Source organism: Crassostrea angulata, chromosome 5, assembly GCF_025612915.1.
Source record: "Crassostrea angulata isolate pt1a10 chromosome 5, ASM2561291v2, whole genome shotgun sequence".
Lineage (NCBI taxonomy): Eukaryota > Metazoa > Mollusca > Bivalvia > Ostreida > Ostreidae > Magallana > Magallana angulata.
In genome coordinates this window covers 704,247-726,700 of record NC_069115.1, presented here as the reverse complement: position 1 = coordinate 726,700, position 22,454 = coordinate 704,247, and the positions used below count along the sequence as shown (strand labels likewise).

At 32.1% G+C, this 22,454-nt stretch overlaps 1 pseudogene; it reads right to left on the bottom strand.

The window, feature by feature from the left end:
• The window catches only part of LOC128186215 (uncharacterized), a 29,917-nt pseudogene extending 16,779 nt beyond the window's left edge, over positions 1 to 13,138 (bottom strand).
• Positions 13,139 to 22,454: the final 9,316 nt, after the last annotated feature.

Genomic DNA, 22,454 nt, shown 5'->3' with positions numbered 1-22,454 from the left:
CGTTGTCTATGGAGCTCGCTACGCGAGCGGCGCTTCGCGCCGCCTCGCTGCGCTCGCTATAAAAAAGAGACAAGTAGCTCACCATTTAATATATTTGTCATAATTTATCATTTTGATTTTCTTTAATGAATCTTAATTTTGCCCAGTTGAGAGGTAATCAATCGCATTGGATGCATGATTTTAACTATAGATCGATGAACAACACTGAAATACTTTTTGCATGCATTCTCCCACCTTAAATAACACCAAGTTAAAAAAAATTTGGACTACTGTCTCAGAAATTGATAATGAGCATGATTTTGCAGATGATTGACTGTTGATTTTTTGCTCCTCCATGTCTTCATCGATCTGCTAGAGCAGGTTTTATTCTAAATATTGTGCTGGCCACTTTCTTTATTTGAAAAATCATCATCCCCGGTAAATGATTTTTTAAATTGTTATATTACAAACTACCAGTTTTTTTTATTTTATTGAAAAAAATCAAATATTTTCTAAATGACAGTTTATTAAAAAAAAGTTGTTTAAAGTTTTATCTCACCTGAATTGTGAGTTTGCACGATATCACCGTTTGACAAAGAATCTGTAGGAACTTCCAGGGGCGAATTCCGTCCTCCAGGATTTTCTTCCAGGGTTAAACCCACGTTCAGTATTCCTTCAGAGTATCGGAAGTTATTGTCTAAAAGCAGCATCAAAGTTCTACATTTACATTTTGCAAAAACGTAAATTATATTTAATGACGTTGTTTACTCAGGGTTTGAGTTCTCAAATCCGGATTGTTAAAAAGTTCAATTTCATGAGTAAAATTTGTTTTAAATACAAAAAGCATTTATGAAATGAATTATTATTGACATAACAATTGATATGTTTACTAAATTATGGAATTAGGCTCTGACAAAGTTTGACTTTTAGCATAACAGAGGAAATTCGGACTGAATTTTTTAGATTTTGTTTTCCACTGAAATATTTTTGGTAGTACTATAATTTTTAAAGTTAGGATTTTATTTGTTAGTCAACATAATTTTGCATATTTTCTGTTGGTTTTATCTTGTTTTTTTCGTTTAGATAATCGTATGACACACACTACAAAAATATCGAAAAATGCTTAAAAATGATAAAAGTCACCATATCTCAAAATTTTGATCCTTGACCTCATATAAATTTAATGTAAGCAGAGAAAAGTCAATATACTTAGTTTAATACTATAAATGTTTTAGCATTATCAACATTCAGTTTTTTTGTTTGATTGAATAAAAAATGGGTAGTTATTTGAAAACTGAAAGAGGAAATTTGGACTAGAATATCCATAAAAATTGAGAATGAAAACTTAATGTATGTATCCATTTAATGTCGCGACCATTCATAACCTGTTTTCATTTGTTAAACAGTTAAGCAATTTGTATTATTTCTACAATTAAGAAAATCTCAATCATAGTGTAAAATTTTTATGGATTTTTCTTAAATTTTCAAAAAATATTCAATGACCATTAACTCAAAAAGTAGGCCATTGACCTACTTTTGGGAAATAAAGAATTACACTACCATGTAAGGTTTATAACACACAATAGTTGGTTTTTCATTATCAACAGTGGAATTCTTTTTCATTCTGATTAAACGTCATCCTTAAGTACTTGTATAACAAAGAATCAAAGGAATATTTGAAATATAAAATATAAAATATTCTGTATCCCTTCAGAATTCGGACGGGCTGATGTCTCTGTAATCTTTATGCATAAGTTTTAAATGTACAACTTATTCACATGTCATGTATATATACTTTCAGTTAAAATAGAGCATTAAATGAACAAACAACATTTAGCATAAAAAAAATTAATGCCAAAAACATCCCCCTTCCACCAAAAAAACCCCAACATAGTTGAGGAAGCTTTTGAACTAAAACCACTGTATAAGATTGTCCATGGATACATTCCTTTTTGCTTAATGAAGCTTACCTGAGGTTGGAGTACCATTCCTTTCACGACTTGGGAAAGGTGAAGAGATGTGTCCGGTATTGCCTTCATGTCCTTGTTCTACATCTGTTATTTCTAGAAAATTGAAGTCATGAACTTACATATGGAATTCGCACATTTAAAATAAAACGTAAACTTTGTGAAATATGTTTTAAAAAAATTCTTGCATGTACATAGTGTATTTTTAATAGAGCAGAGGAAAAATTTGATTTCAAATATTTATGATAATTAATAAATTTAAAATCCAATCAAAACTGGTTTGTACTCTTTGTCTTACCAGTGGTCAAAGCACGATTGCTACCGCTGCGATAATTGGGATCTAAAGGTGGTGAGTGCCTTTCTACAATGTAATCGATGACATCCGAATCCACGTTTAAAATGGTTTTTAACAGAAACGTATTATTTTTTTTGTGTTATTGAAAACTGAATATAAATCATTAATTCCCAATAGACAAAATGAAATTTTTTATTGGGTTATAGCTAGACAAAAATTATTTTAATATATTTAACATATTAAACCATTTTTGAGAATTTTTAAGATTTTGATTTTAGAACGCTGTTTGTTATAGTAATGTTTCATTATACATTTCATGATTATACATTAATTTGGTATTTTTATTATTTAAATAACTTCGTTCTAGTTATATTTGATAAAATTGGCAGTTCTCCAGTTCAGACATAGACATAACGGTAGATATTCCAAAAAACGCTGTAGATATTCCAAAAAGGCTAATTAGTCCATTGATCTATTTCTTTGACACAGTTTATCATTCTATTTTGATTAGAGCGCTTATCATAAATTATATGCTTTTTTATAAGTTGATCATCGACTCATCAAATCTTGAATGTAACGGATCTTTCTCATGCAGTATTGTTTAATTACAATGTAATATTTTGAACGTTTTTTTCAGTTGAATCAGTTTTACTTTACTTAAAAACAACAATACACTTTCGTTTTACTTTTTCTAATATAAAAAAAATATACTGCGTATCTGACAGGATTTCAACATTTATTTTCAATTATCCTTTGCGATCTACAGTTTATTTTCAATTCACAAATCACATAAACATATATTTAGTTGTGTTTTGAATCCCATGAAGTTTACCTATTCGGTATTAACAAAGAAGTTTCAGTATATAAATACTCTCATTAAAAAGATCAAGTTTATACCTGTACCGACCGTGTCGCCTTCCGAGTTAGTGTTCTGTATATCTCGATCCGTAACATATTCTGTTTGCTTGCGAAATATTCCACAACAAAAACAATATAATCCACAACTACCTCCGCCACTCATTCCTATATAATGAATACATTCACACCAATGAACAAAACCTGATCTAGTTTAGGATTTTACGTTGTAAACAGACGAAAGATTTACGGATAGATTCGGTGCATGTGACCTAATTCATCAATATAGGTGGTATGAATACTTGTACATATTTTTAGAATGAAAGAATTCGAAAATGAAACTAAAACAAATATCAATCGAAACAAATGTACACTTCTAAAATTAAATTAAGATAAGTTAGGCTAAATAAAATAAAGTCATGCTTTAATCATGCAAATCATTCTAACGATGGTAAGAAATTGACAATAAAAAGTGTTAAAACTGTTAATCTAAATAAAATGAAAGTAGAAATTCAAAGCGGTTCAGGTGACAATTGGTGTGTATGATCTAGCTTAACTGGGTGTACACCACTGAACACAGATGAACACATTTTGTATTGTATATCAAGTGTACTTAAACATATTAAATGGTGTAGCATAGAAAAAATAGGTTTAAATAAGACGGACAAGGATGCATTTTTAGCAGAGAGACTGATGCTCATATATGTTAAAGGTTTTCCCTTGGTCATACAATTAAAATAAATTTGTTAAATGTGTTTTGTGGTGAAATCTAATTCAATATATGTATATGTATAATTATATATATATATATATATATATATATATATATATATATATATATATATATATATATATATATATATATATATATATATATATATATATATATACACAAGCTATGTTTGCTTTAAATGCTTCAAAACAGATCTACTGTGGTCAATCCGTATATCAGGTTATACAGAGTGTATAATTCTAACGGGGACAAGAAATCCTGAAATTTAAGGTTTTTTGTTTAACTAAGATATGTTAAGGTAAGGGACAGAGCTTAATACAATTGTAAACCAAATTGTTAATATCTTATGGTTAACATTCAATCGTTAGTATCAGGGTAAAAAGAGAAAAAAAAATATGTCTTCTGCATACCTACCTTTCATTACTAATTTGATGACATTGAGAGCTGTTTTACCTTAACCCCGGCTTTGTCTATCGATTACTAAAACGGTAAAATGTATAAACTATACATAATTAGCCTATGCGAATACTATTTAAAGTTTTTGAATAGCAGATGGAATTAGATGCGCTACGTGTTGAATTCGAAAGGACGTTTGGTGCGTTTAAGAGATAAAAGTAGATACAACGTTATAGTTAGTGATTCGTTTTGTTATGGCAACATTTAGGTGAAACACACGATGGAAACATTAGAGAAACATTAAATGGATTTAGATTAAATTTAAAACTTCAATATGATTTTCTATACATACCTATCGAATTCATGTAGAATGCAAACAACTTATGATTATAAATTTGCAAAAGTTAATTCTACGGAATGACTTCTTACCATTTATAATAAAAAGTAAAGATAATAAAACAATTTGATTTTGTTCCGCAGTGGTATTGAAAGTAAAAGATACCCAAAAGTTATAAGACAAATAAAAATAGTGTTCTGAATTCGGCTAAATGTAAAAACTTACCTAGTGTGGCAATAAATATGTTCATGAGAAATCTTTGAATACGGCAATAAAATGATGACCGCCATGTGTTAAAAAAACCCCGATTTTTCCCTCGTTTTCGAGATTATATTTACAACAATAACAGTTTTGAGACTAATGCTGAAAAAGCATGTTCAATTTTGTGTTTTATTTCTTTTATTTATGGTAAACTTAAGCAAGAATCTTACTTAAAATGGGGATTTATTAAACACAGAGTTTAAAAATGATTTAAAATTGCGAAATTTTCCATAAACTTCTTTTTTTCAAATATTTAGTCATGCAGACAGGGTTAGGTATTTAAATAACTGTGAAAAATGTGTCGAAAGATTATTGTTAACTTTGTTTTGATCGTACGTATATCAATGATTTCTCTGTCTGTATCTCTCTCTCTCTCTCATTATGAATCTCTCTCTCTCTCTCTCTCTCTCTCTCTCTCTCTCCCTCACTCTCTCTCGCATTGTAGGGATTAACTAATCTTTCATTATATTGCAGAAACCATCCAACTGTTTGTCTTTTTGACTTAAGTTAAATCTACCAAAAATTTACTCACGTGATTCACACATGTCACCTTTATAACTAGCAACACATCCATTTAAACATGTCCCGTTAGTATTGGAACACTGACTCACGTCACGACAATGTCCACATGTCTCATTGCAGTCAAATCCATATGTACCTTCATCACAAGCTAAAATCAATTTAAAATGATTGTTATATGTTTAAAACAAAAGCTACAACATCACTGAACAACGTTAAACATTTTTCTTAACAAATAGTTGAAAAGTGGAAACCAATGATCTTTCTTTATATTTGAAAGATATATTAATCTTCAATTTAAGTCTGAAGCCACGAAATTTATTGATTTTGTATCTTTTGACGACAGTTCTGGTTAGTTTTTTTAATATTTACATCTTTGGATCACATACAAGTATGAACAGGTGACTGGGCTTTCCCTGAATAAACTTTCTGATTAACACAACTGTTAAGAAGTAATAAAGAACTCGTCACGTTTTGTAGAATGTTCCCGCTGGAGAGCGAAGAGGTGAAAAAAAGCCTCTTCCTGAATACAGTGATTGTATTCTTATTAAAAATTACATATCATAAATATCTTTCTTTCTTTCTGTTTGGACTACTTATTTATATTTTTACATGCATTTCATGCTAATTAGCTTAAGAGTGATTTTGATCATATTTAGCACTACGTGTATATTAGTTTAAAATTAGATAAAATAAATATAGAAATCATCCCACAATACCTTCTTGACAATAAAGTCCTTTCAAACCTGGGAGACAGCTGGAATCACAGGAACCATTGACATGGTTACAGCCTACGCATGTCTCGCTACAATTCCCTGAAAAATGTTGTCATAAAATATCCACTACGACAAACTGAAAGGAATAAATTCAAAACACGTGTGGGCAAAATACATATTTTTTTCTTGTATACAGTCATGATTATTTATATGTTGGCAGTTATGTATTGGTCAAAATCAAATGAATACATCGATTGGACGTCCGGTCATGTGTCTATTTATCTGATAAAAACTTTTGCAACTACGAGAGTTGTCCCAAAATCAATGTTTTTAAGTAATTCGAAGACATATAGAAAAAAAAAACGTGTGCCACAAGGAACTACTTAAGCTGTTTACACAGTTCACCTTCATAACCAGCATCACATCCGGTCAAACATGTCCCATTGATATTGGAACACTGACTTACTTCATGACAGTGTCCACAAGACTCCCTGCAGTCAACACCATACAGTCCTTTTTCACAAGCTAAAACAATTTGTTGGTAATTACGCAATTCTATTTGTAACATTGGTATTGTAAAATTAGATATATTTGTCAAGCATTTTTATCTACTATAAACTTAAAAAAAACATTTATTGTACACTGTGATTTATGTAGTATGTTTTAACTTTATTTTACTTTTTTAACATCATAAAAGGGTAAAATCAAAATCTAAAGAATTGTTTGGTTGCACAGTTTGTTTAATGTAGACTGTTTTAACTTTCTTTTTGCTTTCTCTAACAATAGTGCTCAATAAGTCAATATTTACGCATTAACACAGTTCAATACATAATACACAACACGATTTACTAACGTTGCTGGCAGTAATCTAGGCTGTATCCTGGTTCACACCCATCTACACATGTTCCGTCCACATGATGGCATTTCGTCTTGTTTCTGCAGCGCCCACAGTCAAGAATACATTTGTCTCCGTAATTCCCTTCTTTGCATTCTGTTATGACGAAATTTTCGTGCGTCATGGCGTTATTTAAATGTGGCAACTGTCTATAATATGCCTAACTCTGTGTTAACTCAAAACGACCAGCACAAAGCTGTGAATTGATATAAATAGTACCAATATCAGTCACAACCATAGTTTTAGGCAACAAAAAATAAACTCTCAGTCATCGTGTTCATTGATTTAAAAACTTCTTCGAAACAAAAACTTTTTCTGATTCCAACGGTTACTTTTAATTTTCATGGAAAATATAGTTAATAATCATTTGACAATAAATCGTTATCCTAATTTGCTAGATACTTATTTGGAATGTTAACGATGACGTAATTTTCAGCTGGAAAAAAATAACGAATCATTATGCTTAAGCATTGGCAGAAATATATTCTTAAGCATATACTAAGACAACATTCTTTCCTTATTCCATTGTCTCGTGCAAATCAATTTTTTAAAGAAAAATTTCACTTTTTATCAGAAGCTCGCCTATAGGTAATCTTAATTCTATGAATATTCTTGATAAAAAAATATTGAATGATTTGAATTAGACAACAACAGTAACAGTTTTTGTATATGACAATTTACCTTGCTCACAGAAGTCCCCGACCCATCCAGGCTGACAACCAGACTCACATAGACCAGTAACATGGTTACAGCCTTTACAAGAACTTTTGCATTTTCTAGTACAATCTTGTCCAAAATATCCAGCTGAACAAGCTAAAATTCCGAAAAAAATTGTGTTCAGTAAAAAAAAGCGAAACTTTTTATGATGCGCATTACATCTATTGTGGAAATCAACACCAAATAGATTTCAAGAAGTTTGAAATATGTATCAAATAGAGTTTCAGCACATTGGCACAGCGCTATCAAGATGCATTCATCTTTTATTCATTGATTTGATTGCAGAGGGCATATGATCCTGCACTTGTATCCTTTATTTTAATATAAACCTTTTGACGGAGGTAAAACAATATTAACTTTAATAATTAGTTAATATGCATGCGTTTCCACAAAACCAACTAACTTAGATCTCATCTTCAGCTTACATCGTTTATGATTCAATTTTTAATTCAGTACTTCTCAAGTGAATTCATCATCTCAATAGAAACTAGACTTTGACCCATGCGTGCATGGGACGACATTGCATACGATATCAGACATTTACGAAACAGACATCGACACACCCGTATTCTTGACATTTACATAAAGAAGCTTTAAGCCTTCAACAATGCTTTAAATTTCACTACACTTTGCCTAATTAGAATAATCTAACTATCTCGGAACAGGCCTTCACCAGAGTTAAAATACCTCCCATATACCCGTAATGTAGCAGAAAACTGCAGAATCGCCCCGAAACGATTTTGGAGAAAATTATTGAAATTGCATTAAAAATAACAGTCACATTATTTATAACAAACCATTTTGAGGCTGTAAAATTCCTTTCATCTAAAAAATTTAATTCATATCGTTGAAGAATTCAACACTTTTTCATTAACGTTTTTACTTGCTTGAAATTTACACACCCTGTTGACATTCGGAACTTCCGGGGTTTTCCATAGTAATTGAAATGTGTAAGAGTTATCTTCCGTATTTTCTTTGATGAACAGAATATAAAGCAAATTTCTAATGAAAATTTACACGTATTTGTATTATCGTTTCTGAGTTTATCCATGCAAATGTGATATTGTGAAAACATAAACTAAAATGCCTTTCATGATATAGGGTGGATCCAATGCGCATGCGCAAGATTATTAGATTCTAAAAAATTCAGATTGTTTCCGGAATTTTTGAGCAATTTTCGTTGATTATCAATTCGCAAAACTTGATTGAGAAAAAAATAAAAACATATTGGTAATATTTAAGTGGCAATGATATTTAAAATATATAAAACATGAGACAGTAATTTTCCAGATTTATCAGTATTAAAGGCTAAAAATTCGAGTCTATTATTTTAACAAAGTACTATAGATATCAATTGATGTTGCCGTGAATAATTATATTACCATTTTCACAGCGTTGACCCCTGAACCCGGGTCTACAGCTTTGACAGGTGCCAGTTTCTATGTGACAGTACTGACAGTTAGCGTCTGGACAGGGTACAGAACAGTGAGATCCGTAAAATCCTGTTTTAGGACAACCTTAAGACAATGATAAAAATTGGCAAGTTAGATTATTGTAAATATTGTACCAAATGATGAACAAGAGGCCCAATGACAAAAGGAGCAAAACTCAGATAAGTTGATAAAACGATACTTTGAATTAAATGAAATTAATTTGTGAACTCATTCAAAGTTCTTCATTCCGGACTGTTTTAATTGGCTATGACAATTCTTCCTTTAAATTTATACAATATTTCATATTACCTATACGTAAGCATATACGTAAGTACTCTTATATCCAAGTTGTTAAGCTGCAGTTTTGGTTATTACGTTCTTATTAATCGGTTATGGTTTCCATAAACGTTTATTTGGTTAGCATAAGTTTAATTACAAACTTGTTTCTTATTAACACAACGCAAATAAATTACATAAAAATTGTATGTGAATTAAATTTACTTTACAATTTCCTGTATCGATAGCTAAATCATGACCATTGCTATCACTGTTTTTTTTTAAACTATTGATCACGTACCATAAACTTCAACTTCGCAGAGGTTACTGTAAACATTGAGGGTGAAGCCTCGGCGGTAAGTATTTCGTCTCTCGTTGTAGTAGATGACGTATTGTCCATGTGCATGACAGGTGGCGGTGAAGACGGCAGGGAGGGTATATATTGTGAAGTGGTTGTCCTTGAAACATAGAGTCCCCTGATGCATGTCTGTAGTTTGTGAGACGTATAAAGAGAATCCAAGATAGAAGTTGGCATATGTTCTCTGGAAATCTGCATTTTGAAACAACAATAATAATATCGTAGTAAATTAAATAAAAACAGGAATGTCTTGCAAAAGCTTCTTTACTTTGAGTCTCTCTGTTTGTCGTTAAAACCAATAAACAATAATAAAAATAAATCGAATTGACTAGTTTTCAATCTGAAATTGTAAACAAAAATAACATCGATTTCATATTTGTATTCGTGGAAAAAAGGATATTAATCTTTACATATGTCTAACAGGAGAGTGGACAACCTGGTTTTTACTCCTATAAAGATTAATACTAATACTAATACTCCTATTAGATTAAAAATCAAAAAAACATCAATAATTTTTGGAAAATAAAAACGGACTATACATCTCCGTAATCAAAACCTCAAATACTATATCATGTACGAGGGCTTTCCAAAAAGTTTATAGATAGATATTGGATACCGAAATGTTTGTCATAAAACACAAAAATCAAACTTGAGTTGTTTTGAATGCTTCTCCCTAAAATCAAACAAACTGGTTTCTGCATTAAAAGGGTCCCAGAGGTTATGCACCTCCGAGAGTAGATATTGTCTAAACTTCATAGAATTCCTTTAAGTTAAGACTATTTACTGGTTTTTCTTTAAAAAGTTGTCAAAACTTCATAATCTTCAATAGAGATGCAAGAAGCATTGTGTTCGTCATTTTCATGCGTCAGCGCGCCAAGATAAAATTCTGTGTCGACTTGGCTAAACATTGATAGAAACGATACAATTGATGGATAAAACAGGAAAACATCGTGATATTTCGAGATCACTAATCCACAAGCGGCACAAACTATTTTAATGGAGCGTGGGGTTATACGGCTGGCGAATCGAATAAATGCGGTTTATTACTCTAAGGTAACCGAAGGACTACGAAGTTATAAAAACGTCATTAAAATTTAACGTCAGCTTGGGTTGTGCAGCCTGTAAAGGCAAAGTACATGTATATATAATACTTTCATGAAAATAACGTAGTTATGTTGAATGACATAACATGTGTCTACGAACCTTTTAGACAACCCTCGTAGATATACAACAGTATATATTGTTAAAAATGTTATGAAATATTAAAAAAAATAATCAATTTGCTTTTGTCTAATAATTTTGTATTTTTCTATTCAAATCTTAAACATGTAAAATTACGTAATACAATCACCAATAGTTGAAATGTTTGATTCTGTCACTTAGGGGATTTTGTTTTTCCCCGTTCAAACTTTTTGGAACATTTATTAGATGTAAAGTTATTTCTATGGGCTATATTCACAATGATATCATTCATTGTAACTATCTATGATTATTTACTTTAAACTAATTGAAACCAAGCTTTGCTTAGACGAGCCCACTATTGGTCTTGATCTTTCGTTTCTATTTTTATTAAAGTGAGAATTTCAGTAAGCTTGTATAATTGAGAAAAAAAAATTAAAATTTAGTTTATGCATTCACTTTTACATATGGCATTGATTATATTGTCTCTTTCATAAAAACAATCTTTTGAAGGACAACCGCCGTACAGCGTAATAATAATTAGAGGTAATTTAAACAAATAGAAAATACAACAACATTTTTTCTCGTGTACAAGTTGTGTAATTTTTAAGTCTTCTAACATTTGTTTTTACTTTTACCTAATGTGGGTGCATTGTTTGTCAAGAAGTATATGGTGATGTGATGGATGCTGTGGATGCTTGTTAGGTTCACCCACCAGGTGGCGGTTTGTTTGTAATCAGCCGATACAGCACATTGACCTCCCCACAAATTCAGGTCAGATTTACGTCCGTCTACAGCGTTACTGGCGTCGCATCTAACGTCGCCTGATCTGTATGGGTACAGTTGATGTGCTGGTTTGTTTAGAGCAACATTAACTGTAAATCCCGAAAAATATTATTATATTTTCCTTTGTAACTTCCTGTTGCCTGTGCGTTTCTGGCAGAATTTCAGTATTTGAATTCAATTTGATAATTATATATCTCCTAATTTTTTGGGAAAAAAAATCAGTTAAATTAAGACAGCGAGATTTGTTAAACAGAAGACTATTATAAATTACCCCCACCACCTAAAAAAAATTGAAATTAACGCACCAATCTGTAACTCACATCAACACATTAACATCAATATACATGTATTGGCACTGATCAAATATATTATATAGTTAAGTTCTTTAAAAAATGTATGTTTTTAATTTTTTTCTTTATAAAGACTACTACGGTTAAAAGAGATAAAAAGCAGAATTGAAACAAAAAAAAAAACAAAAACATTAACAACAAAAACAAACCGTTCAGTGATTTTGTTAAACCACTGCATGTTAAAATACATTTGAAATAATGTTGATTACTTTTATTAACTACATTATATAATACACACTTACCATATAACGGGTATTTTCTGCGGCTTGAAATTTTTGCGGTTTAACCCCTTAAAAGTATCAAATTATATTCTGCGTTTTCAATTTCTGCGGTTACATACATATGTTTACCGGATTTGCCTTAGGGAACGTAAACTAGAGAACTAAACTTACATATCTTAAAATCGACATTCTTACCGTGTTAACGGTGATTGAGAATTAGCTCTCAAATGTTTTACAAGTCTACTAAATACTGCTTGTGAACTTTTCTCAGATAATTTTTATTTCATACTCGACTAAACACACAGTCCTTATATCTGTTAAGCTATAATTGATATCGCACAGGTAACATGAGATAATTAGGTGTGAAATACGACGCAGAGCCCCCTAATAACAGACTGATCACGTTTGAAAATTATAGCTTGTATTTTAAATTATGTCAAAATTAGTGATTTTTTAAAAAGAATATTTTGCATTTTGAATTTTTGCGGATTTTACTTATCCGCAAAATACCGCAGAAAATAAACAACCGCAGAAAATACCCGTTATACGGTATGTTGCTTGACATTTCAATTTTTGTATAATATTATATGATGACAGTACCGAAATGCCATTTTTGAAAAGTTTCTTGGCTAATATTTGTCGATCTCTAATAAATCGAGAGGGTTGAAGTGTCGTATATGTTATAATTAAACTTCTTGAAAAAGACATGTTGTATGATAATATAGAAACAAATAATTCAAATTTTTAAACTATACTTTTTTACTTATATTAATCTAAAAATATATTACCAAAACCGTTTGTGATTTCCATAAATCCGAAGAACACGCACATCAAAGCCATGCCTAGAACAAAACACGCAAGGACTGAAGTTGTATTATTATACAAAATTAACAGGATTTTAGCTTACTTCCGTGATTTTACAGGAAACAATTCCATCTTGATAGAGCAATACACTTTTTAAAATGTATTACATCAAAGTACTATAACATATCATATTGTCTCTTAGTTTTGGCAAAAATATGTTTCAAGCGTTTTTGCAAATGCAATATATCAGCTATTGATATTTTAAGCCAATTGTGTTTATTTCATATCTTGAAATACATTATCTTGAATGATATGGGTCATTTCGTCTTTCTGTATTAGCCGCAATTACGATGACACTTTTTGTATAATGTAAATATTTTTGTATTTCCCAAAGTGGTTCTATTTTTATTTTAAGAATGTTTTTGTTCATAATAGGTTATAGAAGTGTTGCTATGTTCGGTTTAGGAAAAAAATTCGCAATGAAAAATTGAGGAGCACACATTTGTGAAGCATTTTTGGTCACTCTGATAACTCTTTATAGCTTTATTGGTTTAGAAGACTAAGTGGTCAACAATTTAGCCATGGGATTTACCTTATTCTTTCTTTTTTAAAACTATACACGATCTTCAAGTACAGAAGAAAAAATTACTTGTTAGTTTTAATATATGAATATTTCTATATCTATATTCAGTCGTTTCTTTATGGAGATCAATAAAGTATAAATAGGGCCACGTGTATTCATTTCCCTTACATTAAAATTTTAAGGTAGATAGTTTGTTGACCATCCCACCTCTTTAACTTTAAATTGTTAGATTAAATAGTTTTCTTTATTACGTAATCTTAAAACGATTTTTTAAACTCACCCCTGGAACATGGAATAAATTTGATGCATATATAAGTCATGTTCTTAAGTCTTACCTGTAGCAATTATAATTATTTTGTTTATACTAAATATGTTTGCTGCATGTCTGTAGGTCCTAGTAGGCAATAAATGGATTTATGCTTTGGGAGCGACATTGTTTTACTTGCGCTATTGTTTGGCTTATCAATCTTATTCGTACACATTCTGTACGATATTTGATTCCAGTAAACTCTTCAGGCATTTTACTTTTTACCTAAACTGGCTCTGATATTCTCTAAATTACTAATACCAGCCCCGCAAAGTGAAGTAGTGTAATTTGCTTATATGTAAAATAGGCGACTCTCGATCTGGACGTGACTTTAACGTACTTCATTTTTCGAAGTCTGTCAACGTGATAAAGAGAAAGCCTGAGTTAAGTTAAGCAACGGCATCAGTAGTAATTTAGTAATACACAACACTCTTTTGAACTCGTGTGGTGATAAGGTTGACCAGCCGAAAACAAACGCACGCTTTTGTGTGCCGAAAATTGCAACATTTTGACACATAAGGAAATGTAGTTATCAGATCGTTCATGTCACTTTTTTTGCAGTCGGGAGCTAGAAATCTGCAGCCATAAATACATCTATATCCATGGTTATTTTCGCAACTTCCATATGAACTTTATTTACATAATAAGATAAAATAAAATCGTCAATAAAGTCATGGTATCTTTGCATCTGTCTCATGCGCATAATTCAAAAATCTAATTTATTTGATATGACAAACAACAACCATCTGTAACGGCCTTTGTTGTTGGTGCGTATCATATCCAAAAAAAAAAACCCAAAAAACTAAAGGAAATAGTTTTCATTTGTGAATATCAATCGTATATTTATAACATAAGGATGCTTATAATTTTATAATTTATAGTTAATATAATGTAAATACTTTAAAAAGTTTTGATTTTATCTTACTTATAAAGAGTTGTGGTTTTCTCTTGCTTTTCTATCTAAACCCGGAAATAAATCATTGAATTTAAAAGGCTAATAAACAAGTGAGTGCTTGAGAGTAATACATTACATTATCGCACATCTACTTATTCAAATTACTTTTTAATTTTATAAATAGACAATAAACAAAAGAAACGGATCTACGATATTGATTTTAATTGGTACTTATGAATTAACATCTGCCTCTACATGACCACAGTTAGAATATAACATTTTCATGAAAACTCACGGAGTTGAATGTTACAGACCGTGTGTCTTGCACGATTCAAAAATTGTACTGCGGAAATTCATTCATTGTTAAATATCGTTGTTGAATTTGTAATGTCGGGACTATTTTGCGAAATGTTGGAATTAAAGATTGTTCATGTAATTAATTCTTACTTCGTCCGTAAGGTCAATTGAGAAATTTGTTATACAATAGGTAAAAGTTAAAAACTTTTAGTGAAAACAGACTTTAAAACATTCTAGAACTGTATCTTTGTTGTTTCAAACAAAAATTGCATTATATTTATAAAAATTCACACATTAATATAAGAGGTCTTCTATAGAGGTTTGAAAAATGATAAATGTTCACCAGACTTAAGAGATAAGAAAAGAAATTAGTGAATTACAATGTGAAAAGTTTATATATGTATTATTGTGTCCTATCTACTTAGTGTTTTTTTCCCATGTGAAAATAGTAATTGTCTTGGTGTTAGGGTGTGTACTTGTTATGTCATGGAAATGACAGCTGTCATGTTGTTGATTGGAATGGGCATTAATGTCAGAGAAAATCAAGATTTTGTACGATTATTCAGAAAGAGTATGTCCCGATCTAAGATGCAAAGGGACAAAGCATCCCACCCCGTAAGTATTTTTAGGGCATTGAGAGTAGTGACTTAAGTTGGCTAAAGGCAATTACATCTTCTTAATGAATGGGTACCATGTAGGAGGAAGTCAGTCACGAGGACCTAAAACTGCAGAGTCCAGGAACATACATGTAGTAGTTCATGCGCATTAATGTGAGGAAGTTGAGGGGATAAAACTAGTTATTTTACCCCGGACTTTACAGTTTTATGGAAGGCTATATGAACGCAGATACCAACCCAACAGTGACACAGGAACACCAGAAGGAGAATACATCGAAAATGATGCGTTTACTCTGATGAATTTAATGACTAATACAGCTACATTGTACTACCCAGACTGGACTTAAAGCAACAGGAAGTGCTCCAATGGAAGGAGATTAAAATAATTTTAAAATAATCTGAAGCCTTAAAGGGGCATGGTCACGATTTTGGTCAAAAATTATTCTTTCGTTTTAATGTTTACAACGCTTTAGTAAGGCATTTTAAATAGGCAACCAAAATTTGATTGTCATTTGTTGTGTTATAAGCGAGTTACAGAGCTTACAATTCTTCGCTACGTAAACAAAGCTTTTGTTTACATTTTGAATATTGAAATGAAAATTCCATTTTTAGACCTAACATGATGTGTTAATCATTAGTAACTGTTTATTTATGCTTAAAATGAATAAAAAGATAGACAAATCAGCTTGAAAAAGATTTTTACTGGTATATTGAACCTATGTAAACAAAAACAGGGCACGAGCCTTGTTTGGATAGCGAAGAATTGTGAGCCCTGTATATCTTGCTTAAAACTCATCGACTTGCACCCAAATTTCATTTGATCATTAGAAATGCATTCTTAAAGCATTGTAAATAATAAAAACAGAAAAATAAAATTTATCCACAATCGTGACCATGCCCCTTTATGTAACATTGTAGTTCTTCTTGTTGGGCAAAAGATTTTAAACAGGTTACGTATATATTTAATTTTTGAAACTTTAAACTCCTTTTGGGAAGGCTCAGTTTGCCCTATGTGTCCGACTTTAACGGCTTAGAATATACTATCTGAGGATGATTGCATAGTAATCTTAAAATTTTATTTTTTTCTATATATTTGTATGTTTAACGTTAAACCGCTCTTAGGGCCCTTATATTAGTCCAAGATCACAATTTCCCCAATCCAAATTTTATACCATCAGATCACAATTTTAAAAATTTAAAATTTACACCATCTGAGGATGTTTGCATAGTAATATCACACATTGCAGAATTGTAGTTCTTGAGAAGGTATATGAATATTTTCGCAAAATAGTTCTATATTGAAATTTGTTACCCTCTTGGGGCCCCTACGATCCCAACTTTATCAATTCAGATTCTTCACTAATATGTAAACGGTGTGACCGTTGGACCGAGCGCAGATTTAACACAGTGCAGTTTGATTTTTGTATGATAAAATCTATTTAAAACGCACACAGTGGGATCCGCCTGCATGGTTGCCTACTCATACCATTCGTCAAACAAGAGGCCCATGGGCCACATCGCTCACCTGAGGAACAATAGGTATGATAAAGTCAGCTTAATGGATTCATAATACAAACAATCTGGACAATGTACAATAATACATGTAGATCATGTATATATAAAATCCATTTTTCCCCTTTGGAACTCGGATAGCCCTGATTGCTGCTAATATTTACAAGAGCAGACTTTAATTACTGCTCCTGCACATATATAGGGACTCAATGTTACGCAGGCAGGGATGTCCGCACATCTACGCAACTCGACAGGTACCAACGTTAATGCAAGCAGGGATGACCACACACTTGCGCCAACAGCTCAACCTAACGCAAGCAGGGAGTGCCGCACATTTGCCCTAGAAAGGCCAGAACACCAGCAGGGATGACCATACACTAGTGCTCCGCTGAAACCACCACAAGCAGCTATAACCGCACACTTGTATCAATGCGATACAGGGCAGGAAAGAACGCACACTCTGTATCATACATTAGAAAACACGAAGATTAGATAGAGCAGGGGTGTCCACACACTCAATCTATCCATACCTGTTCAAGTTTAACCCTAAACAGTCGCTCATCATAATGCAATAGACACTGTCCCTATATATGTGCCGGCCTAAAATAATTCATAGTATCTAAAAATTGGAAATCAAAAATAAACAAACTAATCCGGCCCAACCCAAAACTACTTATGCAGAACAACTTATATACATTGAATATTTATTATTGTATAAAAATAATCATCACAATAATTGGTTAACAGTGGATGCATTAATTAAAATAATCAAGAATCAATAAATCAAGGGCAATAACTCAATACAGTAATACAAAAAGATTCTAATGAAAAAATAGCTGCCTGCTTCAATTTTATAGTCATATCACATGTTGAGTATTGCAGTTCTCAAAAAGATCCTTTACAATTGTTTATATATGGGATATTTAGCTGCATCAAACTCTGAACCTTCTTGTGAGGCCGAAGAATTGTCCTGGAGCCAAAGTCTTAACAATTATAAAGAATCATCTTGCTGATCCGTTTCTAAGAAGAAGATTTTTAAAGATTTGCACTTTATATTCCTATGTAAAACTTTAACACCACCCCCCCCCCCAATGTGGCCTCACCCTACCCCCGGGGATCATGATTTTCACAACTTTGAATCTACACTACCTGAGGATACTTCCACACAAGTTTCAGCTTTCCTGGCTGATTAGTTTCTGAGAAGAAGATTTTTAAATATTTACTCTATATATTCCTATGTAAAACTTCAACCCCCCATTTTGCCCCACCCTACTCCCAGGGATCATGATTTTCACAACTTTGAATCTACACTGCCTGAGGGTGCTTCCACACAAGTTTCAGCTTTCCTTGCTGATTAGTATCTGAGTAGAAGATTTTTAAAGATTTACTCTATATATTCCTATGTAAAACTTCGACCCCCCCCCCATTGTGGCCCCACCCTACCCCCGGGGGTCATTAATTTCACAACTTTGAATCTACACTACCTGAGGATGCTTCCACACAAGTTTCAGCTTTCCTGGCTGTTTAGTTTCTGAGAAGAAGATTTTTAAAAGATTTACTCTATATATTCCTATGTAAAACTTCGACCCCCCATTGTGGCCCCATCCTACCCCCAGGGGTCATGATTTTCACAACTTTGAATCTACACTACCTGAGGATACTTCCACACAAGTTTCAGCTTTCCTGGCTGATTAGTATCTGAGAAGAAGATTTTAAAGATTTACTCTATATATTCCTATGTAAAACTTTGACCCCCCATTGTGGGCCCACCCTACCCCCGTGGGTCATGAATTTCACAACTTTGAATCTACACTACCCGAGGATGCTTCCACACAAGTTTCAGCTCTCCTGGCTGTTTAGTTTCTGAGAAGAAGATTTTTAAAAGATTTACTCTATATATTCCTATGTAAAACTTCGACACCCCATTGTGGCCCCATCCTACTCCCAGGGGTCATGATTTTCACAACTTTGAATCTACACTACCTGAGGATACTTCCGCACAAGTTTCAGCTTTCCTGGCTGTTTAGTTTCTGAGAAGAAGATTTTTAAAGATTTACTCTATATATTCCTATGTAAAACTTTGACCCCCCATTGTGGGCCCACCCTACCTCCGGGGGTCATGAATTTCACAACTTTGAATCTACACTACCTGAGGATGCTTCCACACAAGTTTCAATTCTCCTGGCTGTTTAGTTTCTGAGAAGAAGATTTTTAAAGATTTACTCTATATATTCCTATGTAAAACTTTGACCCCCCATTGTGGGCCCACCCTACCCCCGGGGGTCATGATTTTCACAACTTTGAATCTACACTACCTGAGGATGCTTCCACACAAGTTTCAGCTTTCCTGGCTGTTTAGTTTCTGAGAAGAAGATTTTTAAAGATTTACTCTATATATTCCTATGTAAAACTTCGACCCCCCATTGTGGGCCCACCCTACCCCCGGGGGTCATGAATTTCACAACTTTGAATCTACACTACCTGAGGATGCTTCCACACAAGTTTCAGCTTTCCTGGCTTTCTGGTTCTTGAGAAGAAGATTTTTGAAAATTTCTCGAAATTTTTCATTAATTTCTAATTATCTCCCCTTGAAAACGGGTGTGGCCCTTAATTTTCACAACTTTGAATCCCTTTTGCCTAAGGATGATTTGTGCCAAGTTTGGTTGAAATTGGCTTAGTAGTTCTTGAGAAGATGTTGAAAATGTGAAAAGTTTACGGACAGACGGACAGACGGACGGACAGACAGACGGACAGACAGACGGACAGACGGACGACAGACAAAATGTGATCAGAATAGCTCACTTGAGCTTTCAGCTCAGGTGAGCTAAAAACTAAACGTCTCGTGCTCAGTCTACATTATGACGTCATATTTCAGACGTAAAACGTTCAAGTTTTGTCTTCGGAGATAACCGAAGAGAGTTACGTAGAGTTCCGAATTTTTTTATTTCTTCTTTTATTGTTCATCAATTTAATTCATATGAATACCGCTGTAATAAAATTGCATACTTTGTTCAGTATCTAAAAGATCAGTTCCTTGACGTTAATGTTTTTATTTTCCGTCTGATAATTTGATAAGACATACATAGAACAAGTCGTGTTTCTTGATTGAAGCACTATTGAAACTTATCTGGTGTCCTCTTTTATTTCTTTTAATTCAAGTTACCTTTTATTGAAACACTAGAAAATTTTAATCGAGTTTAGGGGCAATAAACATCGATAAGTACCAGTCAATCAATGATCGAACTAACTTTTTAAAAACAAAATGGCTGCCAATATGGCGGCGCCCATGGCTGGAAGAAATTTTTTTTGGCCTTAGAACCCCTGATTCAACTTTCATTTTTCACTGATTTTCTTATATATACGTGTTACCATTAATCCTCGCTTCGCGAGACGGGCTTCGCCCGCCTCTCGCTGCGCTCGGTATAAATACAAGCTGTGGATTTAAATATTGGCATTTCTGGTGCAGTGGTTTTCGAGAAGAAGATTTTTGCAGGCATAAAGGTTTTTTTTACTGTTTCGTTATTTTCCCCATTTTAACAAAGGTATCTCTCATGATTTTAACAATTCTGAACTTACATACGTTTAACATATGTTCATTAACGTACGTTAAACACATGTGGTACTTAAAATCACGTTAAACGTACGTGAGTTCACATACGTATCACACATGTTAAACTTATGTGAAACGTATGTGGCACATTTTGCTGTCTACATTTGCACAATTGTCATCAACTCTTAAACATTCATTGCAAATCTAATCTCTACTAAATTATAAATAGGACCATTACAAAACTTCCTTATGCTCAATACTTGATATATTCGATAGTAATTTCATAGGATTAAAGATTCGGATACCGATATAACATTAGATTTTAAATAGTCAAATCCGGATTATGAATAATATATTCGAATCTTCCGTTGTTCATTTAGTGAAGAAGTTAACTTCCTGTTTGGTAAACAATGACCCTTTTTTTTTCTTTTTTCAAGCAGATTTAGCGTATAATTATAATGCTGTTCAATATCAAAACTAATGCTCTTTCATTAAATGAGGACGCAAATAGCAATAAATAAAGTTCTACACTAGGCCTGGAGATGTAAGTAAGTAAATAATCGTCTATTTGAGTGTCACATTCTCCAATATTACAAGTAAAATTTCATATAGTTACAATACATAAAATATTGGCACCCTGCCTTTAAAGACATATGAGACACTAAAAATAGGACAGGTTATTCCCCTTTGCCTAAAAAGTACAACATACAGCAAAACAATATAATATCTGCATATTTCCTTCCTTTATTCATTTAAACAAGTGTTTTGGCTAAAATGTCTTGTACAATTGGGTTATTCATTAAAAAGTATAACTTTTTTCATTAAAATCTTCAAAGTTTACTTCAATGTTTTAAGACTTTGAAAATAAATCAAAGCGCAAATCACTGTAAAATTCACAATGTTTTAAAAAGTTTTTTCATCCTCTAGAAAATTATTGGCACAAAATGTTCATGTTCTAAAAATCAATGGAGTTACAGGCTTGGTTTGGCCAACTGCTTTTAGATTTACAAATCTTTAATTAAAGAAAGGATCCAATTGTATATATTTTTTTTTTAAAAATCACTATATTTTCTGAACAAGAACGAATTTGCAAGAAACCTACATTTATTATTTTAATATGATTTAAAAACAAATCTTTAACACAAATTTTTCTTAACATTTAAATATACCATTAACTTGTTTAGTCACAACGTATTTTGAATAATAACATCAACATATTGCAAATGCCATGAAAAGATTTCATAAAAACCACCACAAAGGTGATTTGCTTTTATTTTCTTTAATTGAGAACATTATTAATAACTTTACCATTTGACACACTATAATAACCAAATTGAAAATAATATATGAATAAACAAAAATATGAAATTAATTACTATTCTTAAATTTTATATTAAACAGTTTGCCTAATAAAAAAAACTTTGCTATACAACATGTAATTATAAATGAATCTGCTAAGCTTCATGAAAGAAGACATGAACTACACTTGCTTGTTTAAACACCAGCTTGATTTTTCCTTTGCTACGATTAGCTTCTGAGTCTTGATATCGTAAGATAAATATGCTTGACCAGTGTGTGTTTTATCGTTTTGGTTCGTCATTTATCAGCACGTATAG